This window comes from Macrosteles quadrilineatus, unplaced genomic scaffold, assembly GCF_028750875.1.
Source record: "Macrosteles quadrilineatus isolate MER2022 unplaced genomic scaffold, UCM_ALF_1.0 Scaffold_2__2_contigs__length_208266976, whole genome shotgun sequence".
Classification (NCBI taxonomy): domain Eukaryota; kingdom Metazoa; phylum Arthropoda; class Insecta; order Hemiptera; family Cicadellidae; genus Macrosteles; species Macrosteles quadrilineatus.
The window spans coordinates 146998011-147014492 of NW_026542595.1; the positions used below are offsets into that span (position 1 = coordinate 146998011).

General features: G+C 35.6%; 1 protein-coding gene across 1 annotated transcript in view; it reads right to left on the bottom strand.

Moving 5' to 3' along the window:
• LOC128985006 (uncharacterized) overlaps window positions 1–16139 on the bottom strand; it is a 49770-nt gene extending 33631 nt beyond the window's left edge. The window contains exons 1-3 of the mRNA XM_054404380.1: window positions 16026–16139; window positions 7318–7395; window positions 5090–5195 (exon numbers count right to left, since the gene is read on the bottom strand). The gene's annotated coding sequence lies outside the window, so the exon portion shown is untranslated. The remainder of the gene's footprint in view (window positions 1–5089; window positions 5196–7317; window positions 7396–16025) is intronic.
• Between the last annotated feature and the right edge of the window lie 343 nt (window positions 16140–16482).

Sequence of the window (16482 nt, forward strand, 5' to 3'; positions counted from 1 at the left end):
TATTTACCTTGGATTTAGTGGATCATTTTGTTGATCAAACAAACCTTTACTTTACTGAAGTAGTCTCACGCTTACCTAACGTTTCACAAAGTGAAATCTCAAACTGGAAACCTACAAATAGGAATGAAATCTTGAGTTTCCTTGCTTTATGTATACTTATGTCCCACGTATGAAAGAATGAAATTAGAGAGTACTGGTCATCAGATAGCCTTATAGAGACAAAAATATTCAGAGAGGTTATGCCAAGGAATAGGTTCCAGGCTATTTATATGTATTATTATGGACCTGTGTATTATATGTATCCGATCTGAAAGAGAAAATAAACAAACATTCTATTCTATTCTATTCTATTATTTTGCGGATGTTACATTTCAATAACTCCGTTGTTACTAACCAAACATCACTTGGTAGACTACATAAAATCAATCCAATCTTGTGTTCTTTGAACAAACAGTTTGCAGATACGTTTACTCCATTAGAGAAGCTGGCTATAATAGACGAAACTCTTTTCCTGTACAAAGGAAAGTTGGCCTTCCGGCAATACATTCCCAAAAAAAGGGCCAGGTTTGGAATTAAGGTTTTTGTTTTGTCTGACTGTGAGACTAGCATGGTTATTCACATTTTGCCTTACGTTGGAGCTGAAACACGTTTGAACTTCCCTGGCATAGAAGGTATAGGGATTACCGGGCAAGTTGTGCTCACCCTCTTGGAGCCTTTTTTTTGCCTTGGTCATAAGGTTTACCTTGACAATTGGTACGTCAGCCCTAGCCTAGCAATGGAACTGTATAAACACAAAATAAACATGTGTGGTACTGTATTGCCAGATAGGCAAGGTTTGCCTAAGAAGTTACCCAATGTTAAAACTGGCCAGGTTGACGTACACCACACGGAGGTGATGATGTACGAAAGATGGCAGGACAAGCGGGAGGTGAGGGTTTTGACCACGATGCATACATATGGACTAGAAGAAACTGGTAAAACTAACTGGGAAACTGGATCTAAAATAACTAAGCCAAAAAGTGTTTTAGATTATAATAAGAACATGGGTGCTGTTGACATTGGGGACATGGAGTTGTCCTTCAATGTCACAGCAAGAAAAACCATCAAATAGTATAAAAAATTATTTTTTCACCTTCTAGACGTATCCATAAGAAATGCCCACATTTAAAAAAAGATAAAAACAGGCAAGAAACCCCACCTCTCCGACTTCAGGAAGGAGCTTGTTCGAGAAATTCTTCAGGTCTATTGCCCTACAAGAATCAAACCACAAGGTGGTCGACCATCCTCTGGCGAAACACCACTTCGCCTGACGCAAAGGCACTTTTTGGAGCCCATCCCTGCAATTGCTGGAAATCCTCGCCCAAGAAGAAAATGCCATGTTTGTATGCACACCAAGAGGAGGCCCCAAAAACGGCAGCATACCTATTACATGTGTGCTCCATGTAACACCCCTCTGTGTATCCATCCATGCATGCAAGACTTCCACACGCTACAGCAGTTCTGACAAGTAAGATAGTTCTACACTAATGTTATTTTCATTGGATTTATAATCTGTACTTATACTTAGGTACCTAATGAGTAAAGATTTATCAATATTGTTTGTTTATTGTTGGTTTGTTGCATACTACATACACTTATTTGTTCATGAACTTATTTGCAAATTTTCTCAAAAGGCTGCAGAAAATCAGTTTTGTGTTGTTTACGGCGTTTTATATTGCAGTTTATAAAAAAGTACCTATATAAAATTCAACATGTACCCTATATATTTCTATGCAGGGAATTAAATTCTCTACATAATTGGTATAACTATTAGTCCAAAAAGTGTTTTGCTTATTTTTACTGTGAGCTTACTTTTAAAATTTTTTTTATATAAATATATAGATATTGTATGTATAAAAAAAATGTTATAAATGTTTTACCATGTTTTTTTATATTATTTTCAGATTCTACTGTTTATTCTGAACAAAATAAGTATAAACATTGTTGTAATTGCTCAATTCTTAGATTTTTTATAAATTTTTTAAACAATGTCTGCGAATTCACTAAATAAACCCGGGTTTGGGCTAAGGCCAGTACTAACAAAAGCCGGGATTCAAGAGGTTAACTTACCAGAGCTGAAAGTTTACGATTAGCTGGACACCATGTACATTTTTTAATCGGTGTTAGGTTATTAGAGGTAATGAAATGTAAATATTTCAAGGCAATCAGCAGTGGCTGGCAAAACAGAAATGACAGCACAGCCACATATTGTCATAACATAAAAATATAAATTTAAAATTACACAAGTATTTTATTTTAACACTGATTACTAAATACTGAAATCTGAAGCAAATTAAAGTAAGCTATATGTAGTAAAACACCTCAATTCCATTAAAATCAAGGATAAGTCATGGTCGGATTTTTAAAAAATTTTCAGATAATCACATGAGCACAAAACAAGGGTCTGGATAAACTGGTTTACAGTAAGGCAAACACAATATTTACAGTTAAATCACAATTCTAAATTCAACAGATGTTTAAAATGAAATGCTCAGTGACACTCCAATTATTCAAACTCCAATTATCCGAATCACCGATTATACAAATTGTCCACAATTGAAATCGCTTACAGAAAGATTTCAAAAACCTTAAACCAGGCATAATTAGAATCGTTAATGAAGGCAGAAGCCGTGATCGCGGCAAAATCCTGAACAGGTTGCGTAGTTAGAACATATTATCATCATCTCCTGCGGTCAAAGAAAAAGCACATTGTCAATCCTGTGGTCGCCGCAACATCTTTAATATCTCTCGTGCCTCTGCAGATATTATCATTGTCACCCGACAGACAAAGGAACATATTTTGAATAGCCCATTCACCATTGTCGTGTAGAAATCATCATCGTCTCAAACGGTACGGAAACATTATCCTATTTTCCGCAACAGCAAAAAAATTATTGGACATCTTCTGCAATCTTGTAGACAACATTATCTTTTGTCCCGATCACAGAAAATCATCATAGTCCTCCACAATCGCAGTGAAAGCGTGATTATTGGATAGTGAAATCTTTGCAAACGGGTTCTGCGATTGCAATGGTAAAACCTCTGCTTGACTTGGCCTATTTTTCTTTATAATACCCCTAATTTCTGTAGGCCTACAGTCCTACCATCCAAATGTTTAAACATCTGAATGAGGTAGCCTAAGGTCCCTACTGATTCGGATAGTTCTACTGTACTAAGACTTGCATGGACAAGAGGCAATTAAAAAACAACTTTTAACAGTCAGAAGAAGTCGGATATGAGTATAAATTGTCCTGAGGTCATTAAAAGGAGATCCTACTGTAACGGTTTGTTCCTAAATAAGAAATTTGCTTGGATAGATATAGAATATTTGTAATCTACAGCGAGGTGTTAGCCCGTCCTACGTACAGGAAATTAGGAGTCAGTTAAAACCGTGTACAATTCAGATCAGCTAGTTTACACATATAAAGACAAAGTTTCTTGCAGTTTTAATGTGAAAAATCATCTTGGAAACAAATGTTGTGTGACCAAATATGTTTTTATTCCATCATAGGCCTATACGATATGCATTTTAAATGCGATAATTTTACAATAAAACTGCAATTCTGCAATGTTTACGATGTGAAAAGCGTTGAAGTGAGATTTGCAGCCGATTCGCACAGACGCACACTGATTATAAGTAGCCTACAGTAGAGAGAGTAATAGTCAATTGAGAAGTGTATAGACCTAGTCAACGATACCACCTTCCATAGCACACCTGCCTCTTCCATAATTATTATCACTACAATACAACTACTATACACAATTTCCAGTAGATCTGAATAGAAACGGCCAAAAATAAAACGATAATATCCAATAAAATTCACAGTACACATAAATCGTCACACCTATCCTTTTATATCAATTTCACTGCATTAATTGCTAAATAAATTAGTGTAAACAAAGAAAAGTAAAAACAATAACAGTTTGTTTTGATTCAGCTGTTTGGTTCAAATAACATTCATTTGAAAAAAAGAACTGGTCACATGTAACAGCAATATAAAAAGTAAACACTCTAGTAAAGCTAATGACTTAATTGTCAATGTTTATTATCCATACCGTTATCAGTTCTATCCTTCATAATTACCCACCCTCATTGAATAAATGTACATCGTATTTCCCCATATTAGTTAATTTAAACTACTGTACAATATATTCATAGTTGAAATAAAAGTGATATTTTCACGTTTGGGGATCGCTGATATAGGCACCCCCAAACGTAACCACAACTGAACACGATTTCATAAAAGGATGGTTTGTCTAATTGCAGTATCCTAGGTCAATGTTGACGTTGTGTTCAATCTATGTCATCCACCTGTTTATCTTTGTATAAAACCCGGCTGAGGTTGTGGTGGTATTTTAAAATCGTGATTCCTTTTGAACATCCTAGTATTTTACTATGTATAATTTAATTAATCTGTCATCCTCTTACAGAAGAATTGAGCGTATCAATGATTAGCATTACACATAGTATAAATAAGTCAACCCTAAGTACATCTCTACATCTCTGTAAAGTACATCTCTGTAAAGTGTCTTTACATTTTTATCCAAATGCTGAATTTGTGACACAAAAGCTGAATGTTTACAGCTGTTATGTTAAGCAAATTATTTTATGCCAAAAGAAATAAAATTGTGATAAATAAAAAAAAATCTAGTTTAGAATCTTAGCGTCGGCTGCTAGACTTTTTAAAAATTAAAACTTAATTTCTAAAAAACTGGGACCCTAAACTAAAATTATGGCTTCGACATTCCCTAGTTCTCAAAATTATCTTTCTTGCAACACAAAAATCATGAAAATCCGTCGAGTGGTTGATTCAGAATCGTGAAATAAAAAAACACTGTTTCATTTTAATATTATAGATAGGACTATATTATTATGAGAACAAAATACCAAAGCTAAAGCAATGCCTACTAATCTGTAATGGTCATTAAAAATTCCAACACATTAACAAGATACAGCGTACATGTTACAGTCAACATTGTGTTCTTCTGACGGTTAGTAAACGGTTTTTACAGTAACTTATTGATTAGGAATAGTGTGTAAGGTACTTACTTGTTTAGCCAATGTCTGAGGATTCGTTACAGCCAATTTAGCAAATACAGATCGGAGAAGATTCTTCTTCAAAAAGCCCCTTGTAACACTCCACTACCATCAACTGCTGTAAGAGAAAAAATCTTTTAAGGAAGGCAATGATTTTAATGATTCAAAGATGAGTAAACATTTCATAGCTACCATTTCCCATCGCAGTATAGTCCCACTATTCTGAACTAACTGGGACCATACCCCATTTAAACTAGCTAGCCGGAATTTGGAAAAGGTTTCTTAAGCCTACACCTTAAGTATTGATGGAAAAGTCATCAAAATTGCAGTTGATATTTGTGTAGCTGCGTTTGTTAAAGATCTTGGCATTAGGGCTGAAATCCCTGACAATATCTCAATATGGAATGACAATATCTCAATTGCTACAAAATTTTAGCGTTAAAAGCAAATCTATTGTTAATAGAGATAACTAGTGATCGATTTGCGGAGGAACGCAGCAGAGCGGAGTTCGGACACAATCTTTCGGAAAGATAAAGTTACTGGCATAAATAGGTACTAAACATATTAAACCGGTTACAGTTCCGGCATCTTATTTTTACAAATCAAACAGTGGTTATAACTAACCTCGTCAGAGATTGTGGTTATTAATACCTTTGCCAACATTTGTAGCATCATCGCCATTTTACCACACCGCCAGACCACTTTGCTTACATTCATGGAATATTATCACTGAATTCACTACAGTTCCTGGGTATATCACAAGATTTGTCACTTATGTAACATCATAACTTGATTCTATAAATAACTAAATAAACTATATTCTGTTGGGACAAATGTGCGTCCTAACTGGGCAAACGTTTGCCATGAACATGTTCTTTGAACATTTAACTTGTTCAACTAACAATATTTGATTGTTGTAAACCAGTAAGTTATTTGGGTTTTTTCTGTTGTTTCTGCTGTGTATTACATTATTAGATATCTTCAGTGGTGACAGAAACAATTGAAGAAGGTATGAATGTGGGCAGCACTCCACTGTAATTTTGTCTATTCTTGATTTTGTAGCTTTCTTCTCATGGGTTCCACAGTAAACTATGTCATTTATACATCTTAGTTAAAATAACTAAAACGTCCCTAATCTGGTCTTTCATTATAATGACACAGAATGACTTAACTCTACACAAACTTTCACTCTAAAAGCATAGAAAAAGGCTGCAAGGGGCTGTTCTCTCTGAACTGGACAAATGTTAGCTTAAAAAGAGAATGAGGCATATAGGCCTAGCCTATGCCTCCTTATGTCTATGGTTGAATGAACATCAATAAGTTAGTCGATGTTTTTTACATCGATGGAAGGCTAGGTTACCGATGTTTTTGTTACATCAATGTTTTCGTCAAACATCGTTGTTTTTGGCCAAGTATTGAGATATCGATGTTTTCCATAACTAAATCATTAGTTTTAGAAGTATTAGTATTTTTTGGATTGAAAGGCTGATGAAATATTGAATCCAAAAAAATTGCGAACTGGACTAGACTTAGACAAGGGAAGAGTCGCTGAGATAACTATCTATTTGTGAGATGCTTGTTCCAAAATGCTACATATAGATCAATTTAAGTAGCCTATATTACTTATATTTGGTAATAAATTTAAGCGGCAGCACTCCTGCTCTCCAGCATAATACTGATAATTTGTCTTGGAAATGTGAAAGAGAACTGCCAATTTCGAAAGTTTAGTTACCATTATAGACTAACTAACACTTTAAGGGAGTGTGATTAATCAGTTGTAGTAGAGTATGCTACCCTTCTAGGTTAATTAGCTAGAGCTGACGAAAAACTGAAAAAAACATAAAATTACATCAATGTTTTAACCCCAAAAACATCAATGTTTTCGCAATGATAATATTGATACATCGATGGTTGACCTAATTGATGCTAAATCCTAGTCTATGGTATTTTGTGCTGTTTTGTATTTTATTAACCGATTATCATTTAAAATACCGTATGTTACACAGGGGTGTGTTGCTAAGTAGCATGTAACGTCTCACACTTCGGTGCGGTAGGAACGGGTTTGATTCCTGGCACATCAACATTATTAAGGATTGGAGCGCTTTCCTGAAAAGCCTTTGAACAACACTCCCTGTCTCCCTTTGAAAAATGCCACAATAAAACAAACAAACAAACAGATGCAAAATCCATGCTAGTTTTAGCAAATGAAACACTGAATAAGCAAAAAAACACATAGGTACCTGCTGTTAAATCACAATCCTGGGATTTGGGACTTTTTCATGATTGCACCACTTTGAAATCCATCTGCATCACACCAACTAAAAAATAAAAAACAACTCAAAAAATGTGTATTAGGCCTATGGGAAATTATGTCGGAGAAGGTGACCAAGAGAACCATAGTAATTTATATATCTAATATAAATATATCACTAGAAACTAGATTTTTATCTGAAAACAAAATTGGTACAAAATATTTCTGCTGTCACATAAACTAATAAACTAGGATCATTTGAATTGTATTTTACTGTACACTGCCTCTTGTGGCTTATCTCAGTCGCCATTACTGTGTTAAGTGAATTGACAATCGTGAACAAGAATGATTGAAAGGATCGTCTTGGGATGGGAAGAAGAAGAAACCTAAGATGACAAACATTAAGTTTGAACAAAGAGGACAAAGAGGTAGAGGCATTTAAATAAATACAACTGAATGTTGATTATGAACTATTTAATCGGTTCTTATTTAGACATGTGAGGTACGTAGGTTGGGTGTTATGTGGATTCGTGACTGTTAAGTGTTTTGAAGTTAGGCCTAGGTTAGATTAGGAAGATAAAGTTTAGGTTATAATGGATCGAGTTGTTGATTTATGACTGTTTTTGCACATTGTAAATAAGTGCTAAACACAACAAATATTCATTTAAATACCCCCGCCGCAGCAAACCTGCCGACTAAGCGAATTTCCATTTGTCTAAATTGATTTTCAATTAAATATATTTAAATAACATTAGGTTTAATGAGTACCTAGGTTTGCTGCTACAAAGAAACTAATAAATTGTGTTTTAAAAAAAAATATTGATAGCTTAGGATAAAATAAATAAAACTTTGCCAAGTTTTATCAAAATATATCCATAAACAAGCAATCTACAACATTTGGCAATATTCTCCATAAGAATAACATGGGAATTTTAAATTGACCATTTTTTTAGTTTTCTCCGTAACCAATAACCGTACAAAAACACTTTGATATACTGAATTGTTTGTTTTTTAAGCTCTTTAAGAAGGTTTAGTGGAAAATTGGGAAATTTTGTGTTTTGAGGGTCAAAAGTGAGAAAAACCAATTTTTACCCCATAAAACCCTGTTCCCATGGTCCGATCATGCTGGATCGCGAACTCATTCAAGTTTATCCCGCCTTACACCTTTAAACCAAATTTCATCAAAATCGGATAAAAATTACTCAAGTTATCGTGTTTACGGACACATATATATATACAGGGTGCGGCAGAAAGAACTCCCCTATTAGGAAAGCTAATAAAAACAAAACCAAGTAAGATATGACATTTTTATTGCTATTAACGAAAAACACACATTATGCCATTTTAAAAAATATAAAATTTTAGTGCTTTAAATAAAATGTTGTTTTAATAATCGATAATTTAAAATTATCGTGTTTTAAATAAAATGTCATTTAAATGGCGGCCTCCAGTGTTAACACATTGGTTCAAACGTTCCCGGTAGTTGTCCATTACCTTTCGGGTCATGTCGGGTGAGATGGCTGCAACTTCATGCCTTATTCTTTCCTTCAGGGCTTCCAAACTTTGAGGGCTATAATTGGGCCATACTTTTTTGAAGAAAATGGCGCGACTGTGACTGTGAACAGCGATCGTTATTGTGCGATGCTCCGTACTTTTTTGCAGCCAAAACTCGCTGATATCTTTCCTGTTCGGGCCAATGTATGGTTCCAGCAGTATGGTGCTACTTCACACACGTCCCGTCAATCATTGACATTGGTCAAGGAAATGTTTCTTGGCCTTGTCATTTCAATGCGCGGTGACATCGGATGGCCACCGCGATCGCCAGACTTGAGCCCGTGTGACTTTTTTTGTGGGGCTATCTAAAGTCTAAGGTATACGAACATCGCCCTCAAAGTTTGGAAGCCCTGAAGGAAATAATAAGGCATGAAGTTGCAGCCATCTCACTCGACATGACCCGAAAAGTAATGGACAACTACCGGGAACGTTTGAACCAATGTGTTAACACTGGAGCCCGCCATTTAAATGGCATTTTATTAAAAACACGATAATTTTAAATTATCGATTATTAAAACGGCATCTATATATATAATACGCTAAGTCGATTTTTGTAAACAGAACTCCTCCCTCATTTTTGGACCGATTTTGATGATTAAAGTGTCAAACAAATGGCCCTGATCTGTAGTTTTGCAAAGTGTTTTTAGTTTTTTGATATCTTTATTAGTTTGGGCAGGATCTTCCATCAAAGTTGGGTTTTCTCCCATAAGATTAACATGGGGGAATCTAAATATTTAATTGGAAACTTTGTCTCCACTAATTTGAGAGAACGACTGGGCATAGAAACTTGGTAGAGGTGTCCAAAGAAAGGTCTTGGTCTGTAGATGAGTTATCAAAAGAAAAACGAAGTAAATTCGCTTAGGGCTCTGCCTCAGAAGCCTTTAAAGATCCCTCCACAGATTTGTTTACGTTTTGGCCATGTGGATAATACTTTTTAATGAAACAGCTGTTAATTTTAAAATTGTATTTTAAACAACACTCATTTATTGGGAGTTAGAATTGTCCAAAAGAAGTATTTTCAATGTCATTTTCTGATTTTAAAATTGATTTTCTTCTGTATTATTTCATTTGCATTATTAGTTGCAAATGAAGCCGCACGACCATCTATATGAGGAGGCCCCTAACAGTTCAAGAATAAAATCCAACTTCACTTCAAGTATATTCCACTACACCTAACATTCTGTAGAGAGATTCAGGGGTGCCCAGAGGGGGGGTACTGTGGCGCGTTCGCGCCACTGGAATTTTTGGGGGGGACTTTTTTGCGGGGATTTTGGGGGGGATGTTTTTTGCTAGCTGTCATAATGAATGACAAATTTTGTATAAGCAGCCCGGAAAAGTGTTTCTAAGTAGCTCACTATCACCACCAACATTTTGCCATTCGTAATTAAGATTTGCTTCTAAGAAAGGTAAAAACGCACCTTGTCAGACGATCCTTAATATACCAGTGTCAGTGTCGAATTTTATTTGCTACATATGTTTTGGTGGTTCTTTACCTTCACCACACAAAACACGAATCGATTACAGATAGGCCTATCAATTCACGCGTATATATTGCCGTCGTCAGAACTGGAAGTAAACTGAATCAGGTTCAGGTTATGACGGACAGACGTGGTCTCTGGATTGTCGTCTGCATTGTCACCAGCTGATATAGGACTATTGTAGTGACTGAGAAGAGTGTTAAAGTATAATGGGATTCATAATTAATTGAGTGTTTTCACTCAAAAATTTTGCGCTGTCCCTAGTTTTATGTATTTATATATTTCAAACTCCTCAAAGTATTTAATAAATTTCCTTTCGTGCAGTACTGTAGAATTTCGAGACCATAATTTATATCCAGCAGATAAATTGGTTATTATTGTCAATAATTTTAAATGGAAAACTCAATTATGAATCCCATTATATTTTCAACACTCTCCTCCGTCACTACAACTAGTCCAATATCAGCTTTTGATAACACAGACGACAATCCAGAGACCACGTCTTTCCGTCATAACCTGGTTCAGTTTACTTCCAGTCCTGCCCGCGGCAATATACTCACGTGAATTGATAGGCCTCTCTGTTATCGTTTCGTGTTTTGTGTATAAACAGATTGTCTGACAAGATGCGTTTCTACCATTATTAGTCATAAAAGGCAATCCTGGGGCTATCAAAATTAATTATAAGATTACTTCGTCACAAAAACCTTTTGTGGGTATTTTGCCTGGCGATTTTTGTAGAGTAAAATCGAGTTTTTGGAGTGTGTTGTTTGGAGTGGCGGTGTTTGTAGAGCCAGGGAGTGGCGAGCAACAAGTCTGTCTTATTTCGTGACTGCCTATAATTTTGAAAAAAAAACTTTTTGCCAAAGTATTATTAATGCATTTTTAAAGCGGTTGGATTTCTTATAATTCTTCTCTGAGATTCTTTCTCTAGGTAAAATTTAACGCCACCTAATATACTGTACAGTTACAATACTGTGTTGGAGTAGAGTAATTCACCTAGTATATTGTTGTACGTTTTGAAGACGTTGTCTATTGCAATACTGAACACATGTTAGCTGACAATAGAGATTCTGAAATGTAAATTGAAACACTTCTAATTCGTCCATTAGTTAGATATACCTAATGAAGTATTGTTAAATGTTGTTCGTTTCCTATCAAATATTTAATTTTTATTATCAGCAAGTTTGTTTTTCTTTACCTCAAGTTTACTAAATACTAAATTGGAATGCTCGTTTTATGAGGTAAAGGGAAAATTGTCAGATAAATTGGTAGGGGGAGGGTAGGTTTAAATAGACGGCAGCATAAATTGGGGGGGGGGGAGAACTACTCCTTTGGCTTGGGGGGGGGGGGGGTTGCGCCTCTGGGTTTGGGGGGATGGGCACCTCTGGATTATATTGACAACTTTATGTAATTGATTGGGCTGAGACAGCTAACTGACATCCCCCGGTATGTCAAGGAATTCCAGCTTTAACAGTAACCCTACAACAAATTTCTCAAATCATTGCTAGAGGGTTATTCATTGGCACAGAAGTATGATATGAACTGAAGTGACCATGTGATGAAGGAAAACTCAAACTTACACTGTAACGGATATCCGTTTGAAGTTATACCGTGTCTTCCCAACAAACAGATATTTTTTTCAAATAAAATCTCAGATTAATCTGCATTACACTGATGGGATCACGGAAGTGTTAAACTACAAAAGATCCACCAATACGATTTGAATACTGTTTAATGGTTCTTCCAAAGGAAGGGATACCAGATAACATACTAATATAATAACTCTGATGACGTACAGTATGGGGAATGTTTTATTCATTGAATGATCAACCATATTTTGGTAACTTAGGCAATTGATATCATTATTGTTTTTACACTTATTAATCTTTAAACAATCCTAAATGCTCAAAATATTTATAATTTCACTAAATTTATCGCAGCAGATGAATTAGCGTACGCCTTGAAAGTAACCGTCGATTTCGACGGGTTTCACCTAGTTTTATTTAAAGCACTATAATTTTATATTTTTTAAAATGGCATAATGTGTGTTTTTGGTTAATAGCAATAAAAATGACATATCATATCTTACTTGGTTTTGTTTTTATTAGCTTTCCTAATAGGGGAGTTCTTTCTGCCGCACCCTGTATATATATATACATATATAAAAATTTGAACGAATGGTGTTTTTGGCCTCTGGGGACATAAAAATGAAAAAGTAAATCGGTCCCGGGCCTAAGTGTTACCATGAGACCTAAGGTAATAGCTACTTCCCTATAGGGAAATTCGCTAAAAAGCAAGCATTTTTTTATTAGCCACCTAACCTACAGAGTGAGGCAGTTAGATTAATGGTTAATGTTTAATGTATACAGTATCTAAAATACTAAAATGCTATGTGAAGGGAGTGTCAAACAAGCCCAAGACATAAGTGTTGATGGAAGTAGTAAAAGGCTAGCATTGCGGAGTGTGGGAACCGTTTGTGGCTGTTAGATTAATTGTCCTATAACTGCAACCTAAAATACTATGGGAAGGGAGGGAAACAGATTTATGACGTAGGAAGTGATGAAGGAAATAGTTGGCAGTACTGAGTGTGGGAACTGTCTGCGGCAGTTAGATTAATGTTGGCCCTATCTGCAATCCTAAAATGCTATGGGAAGGGAGGGAAACAAGTCCACGGCATAGGAAGTGGCGAATGAAGCGGTAAATGCGAGCAGTGTTCAGTGTGGGAACGTTTATGGCTTTCACTGCTATGAAAGCAACTCTAGTAAGTAATTGTTTAGAGTCAATGTAAATGGTAGTCATACAATTCAGACGGAAAACTCCTACTCCCACATGAGTTGGTTTGTGTTGAGTAAAGCCGCGTTTACACCGGAGTCAGGAACACATTTTTACAACTGATGTCCTAAAAAACCAAGAAAAAATAACTTACTTTTTAAACAGAAACAATTTGTGTTGGAAACAGTTTTTTGATATTTACCTACAACAGAAATTTTGTTTATTAGAAGTCGGTAACTTAAATATCTGAGGGTGTTCCAATCATAAGAAAAACATTTGTTATGGAAAAATGGTTCTGTACTTCTACATTGTTTACAACACTTCCCCGCTACCCTTCGCGCCTATCCACCACCACGTGACTATCTCAAAAAGGACTGACTACGTGTTTTCGGGAACGTTGATTAAATTGTTTCCAACAAAACCGAAGAAAAGTGTTAGGTACAGTATCTGAAAACTGAAATAAGCTTTTGTTTTGGAAACAAGTGTTAAGGTACTAACAAAAAGTTCCAAACATTTTGTTTCAAACTCCAGTGTAAACGCGGCTTCAAGTAGGCTATCTTAACTTACTGGCTTTTTTGGTAATGGGGGCGAAAATTTAAATCTCGCCCCAAGTGTCTATTTCCCCGTTTACCTTTTACGTTTGATGTCTTCACCACAATCCGTAGATCAGGGAATAATCAAATCATGGTTCTTCCGTCTGAACGGGTTTTCGCTATATTTTCACGAAGTGAGCTGGCGTATGTGTGTATGAATGTTCTTCTACGTAGGCCTACTTAGAATGTTACTTGGATGTTGTAATATGGTCTATTGGTGAGGTAGGTATTTTGGGTGTTGGACAAATGTTGTGTTGTGTAAACGTTTAAATTGTTGTGGTAGGTAGCAAGTTGTAGAATTTTGAGGCAGTAGGCCTAACTTATATTGTGGTGTATTGCTAAATTTAATGAGTCTATGTTGGAGTAGTTCTATGTTTTCCACCCCTCAACTGCGAGCCCTCGGGGCAGCCTGGCATGACAGAATACTTAACCCTCCAAGTGTCTCTAGTTTTGGTCTTAATGTTCGCCCATTTATTGCGCAATCACAGGGTTTTATTAAAATGTATCTTAGACACTTAAAAACAATGTAAAGTAGGCCTATACTGTTTTATAGGCCTATATCATTTTGTTTGGAAAATTATGGGCTTCAATGTAACATATAAAACATTACAACAAAAATTTTCAAAAATTTTTGTGGGGTTAACATTTCTCAAAAATTACAAAATAAATGAAAAAAATTATGTTTGAACACAATAAATTGTAACAATTTAGGCCTATAGGTCTACAAATATTTTAAAATAGCCACTTTGTTCAGAATTTTATGAGGATTCCAAAAATATAATAATATAAGGAAGTAGGTTTGCAAAAAAATAAGTTATGGGCAAAAAACAGATTTCGGTAGGTCTACATAGCGTTTAGCTAAGAAAGCATAGCCTAACCATACCTAGGAATCTGGCTGATTACATTTATATATCACAACCTAAGTACTTCTTCAGGATCATCAACCAGCCCTTCAAAATCACTTAAATCTTCTTATAATGCACCACGTATATCACTACTTTTGATTTTTAATACTAAAACAATGATAAACGTAATAGAACACATCAGTCATCGGTGCGAGGTTAACCAAGCTGTTTACAAATACGCACGTCAGCTGTCTGCTACAATATTTCCGGAACTAAAATGAAAAGCGTATAGAAACAGACATCAGGAGAAAGCTCTGAATCTGCTGAAAAAAACTATACCTAACTCGATCCAGTTCAATCCGATTCAGTCAGTCCCAGAGCCGTCGCCATAAACAGTGTTTGTGAGTCGCAAAAGCGCTACAACTACTAACACTACCTACTTCTTCAGGATCATCAACCAGCCCTTCAAAATCACTTAAATCTTCTTATTGGTGCACCACGTATATCACTACTTTTGATTTTTAACACTAAAACAATGATAAACGTAATAAAACACATCAGTCATCGGTGCGAGGTTAACCAAGCTGTTTACAAATACGTGTCAGCTGTCTGCTGTCTGCTACAACAATATTTTCGGAACTAAAATGAAAAGCGCTTAGAGACAGACCTCCAGAGAAAGCTCTGAATCTGTCAAATAAAACGATAGGCCTACCTAACTCGATCCAGTTCAATCCGATTTTGTCAGTCATAGAGCCTTCGCCGTAAACAGTGTTTGTGAGCCGATGCATCGACACAAAACACTAGCCTACACAAAGTGTGTTATGTGTCGAAGCATCGACAAATAACACTCGGAGGGTTAAATTATCACAAGGCCTAATAAAGTATTGTACCTATCAAAACCAACTAGGCCTAATTCACGGTTAGGTAAAACTAGGCGAATGCTTAATTTAGGCCCTAACTCAGGCCTAGTAGGCTAAGTGGCGTACAAGAAAATGGGAATTTGTAGCTTGTATAACTTAAGTATGATTATCCTGCTAAGTTAGATCTACTTATCATGATTGAAGAAAGTTCTGGGTTAAGTAGAGAAATGAGACTTACTTCATCCAAGTTATGGTTGAGTTGAGACTTAATACTAGACGATTAGACTAGCCTAGACGGACATTCCACTTCCACAATCCACACCACACGTTGTACGTACACACACATGTACCGGTACGTCAAGGTGAAGTACAACACAAGAAGACAAGGTGAAAAAATAACCCAATAACAACTTTAAGGTTGTAAACAAACCAAGTGCAATATAATAAGTTAAAAATGTTTCACAAGTGGTGTAGGTGTAAGTTAGTGAGTCCACCCAAAAAAAATTTTGCCTCTCACTAGCCTAGTCCACTAGTCACTAGACTAGTTCTAAGTAATAGGCCAGGCCTAGCCTATTATTATTAGTCCTTTCCTTACCTTCTTAGTTAAGTTAGTACGTTTGTAGGATTGTAGACTTGATTAATATCAAATTATCTATTCAATTCAAATAGTTTCCTTCCTTTCCTCAACCATAGAGCCACACACAATGTTCACGCCTCACCAGTGTTGCCACACTGGAGTTGGAGTCTAAACCGGGTCTGACTTAGGGGAGGTACAAATGAGGCATTTAGTTCAAAATTCGTCCGTGAACAGCGCTGTAGTAGAGAGCACTTTGGCAATGAAGGTTTTACACTAGTCGCAAAAATAGTTCTGTTCATAAAATAAAATTATAAATGCCTCAAATTCAATTTTACTATTTTTTTATTATAAAATTAAACTATCATAGCCTAACCGAACTAACCAAACTTGCTGATAAAGAAATAATATAACAAAAGTTTAGTAATCGGAAAAATAATTCTTTTTATTAAATAAAACTAGAAATTGTTTAATTATT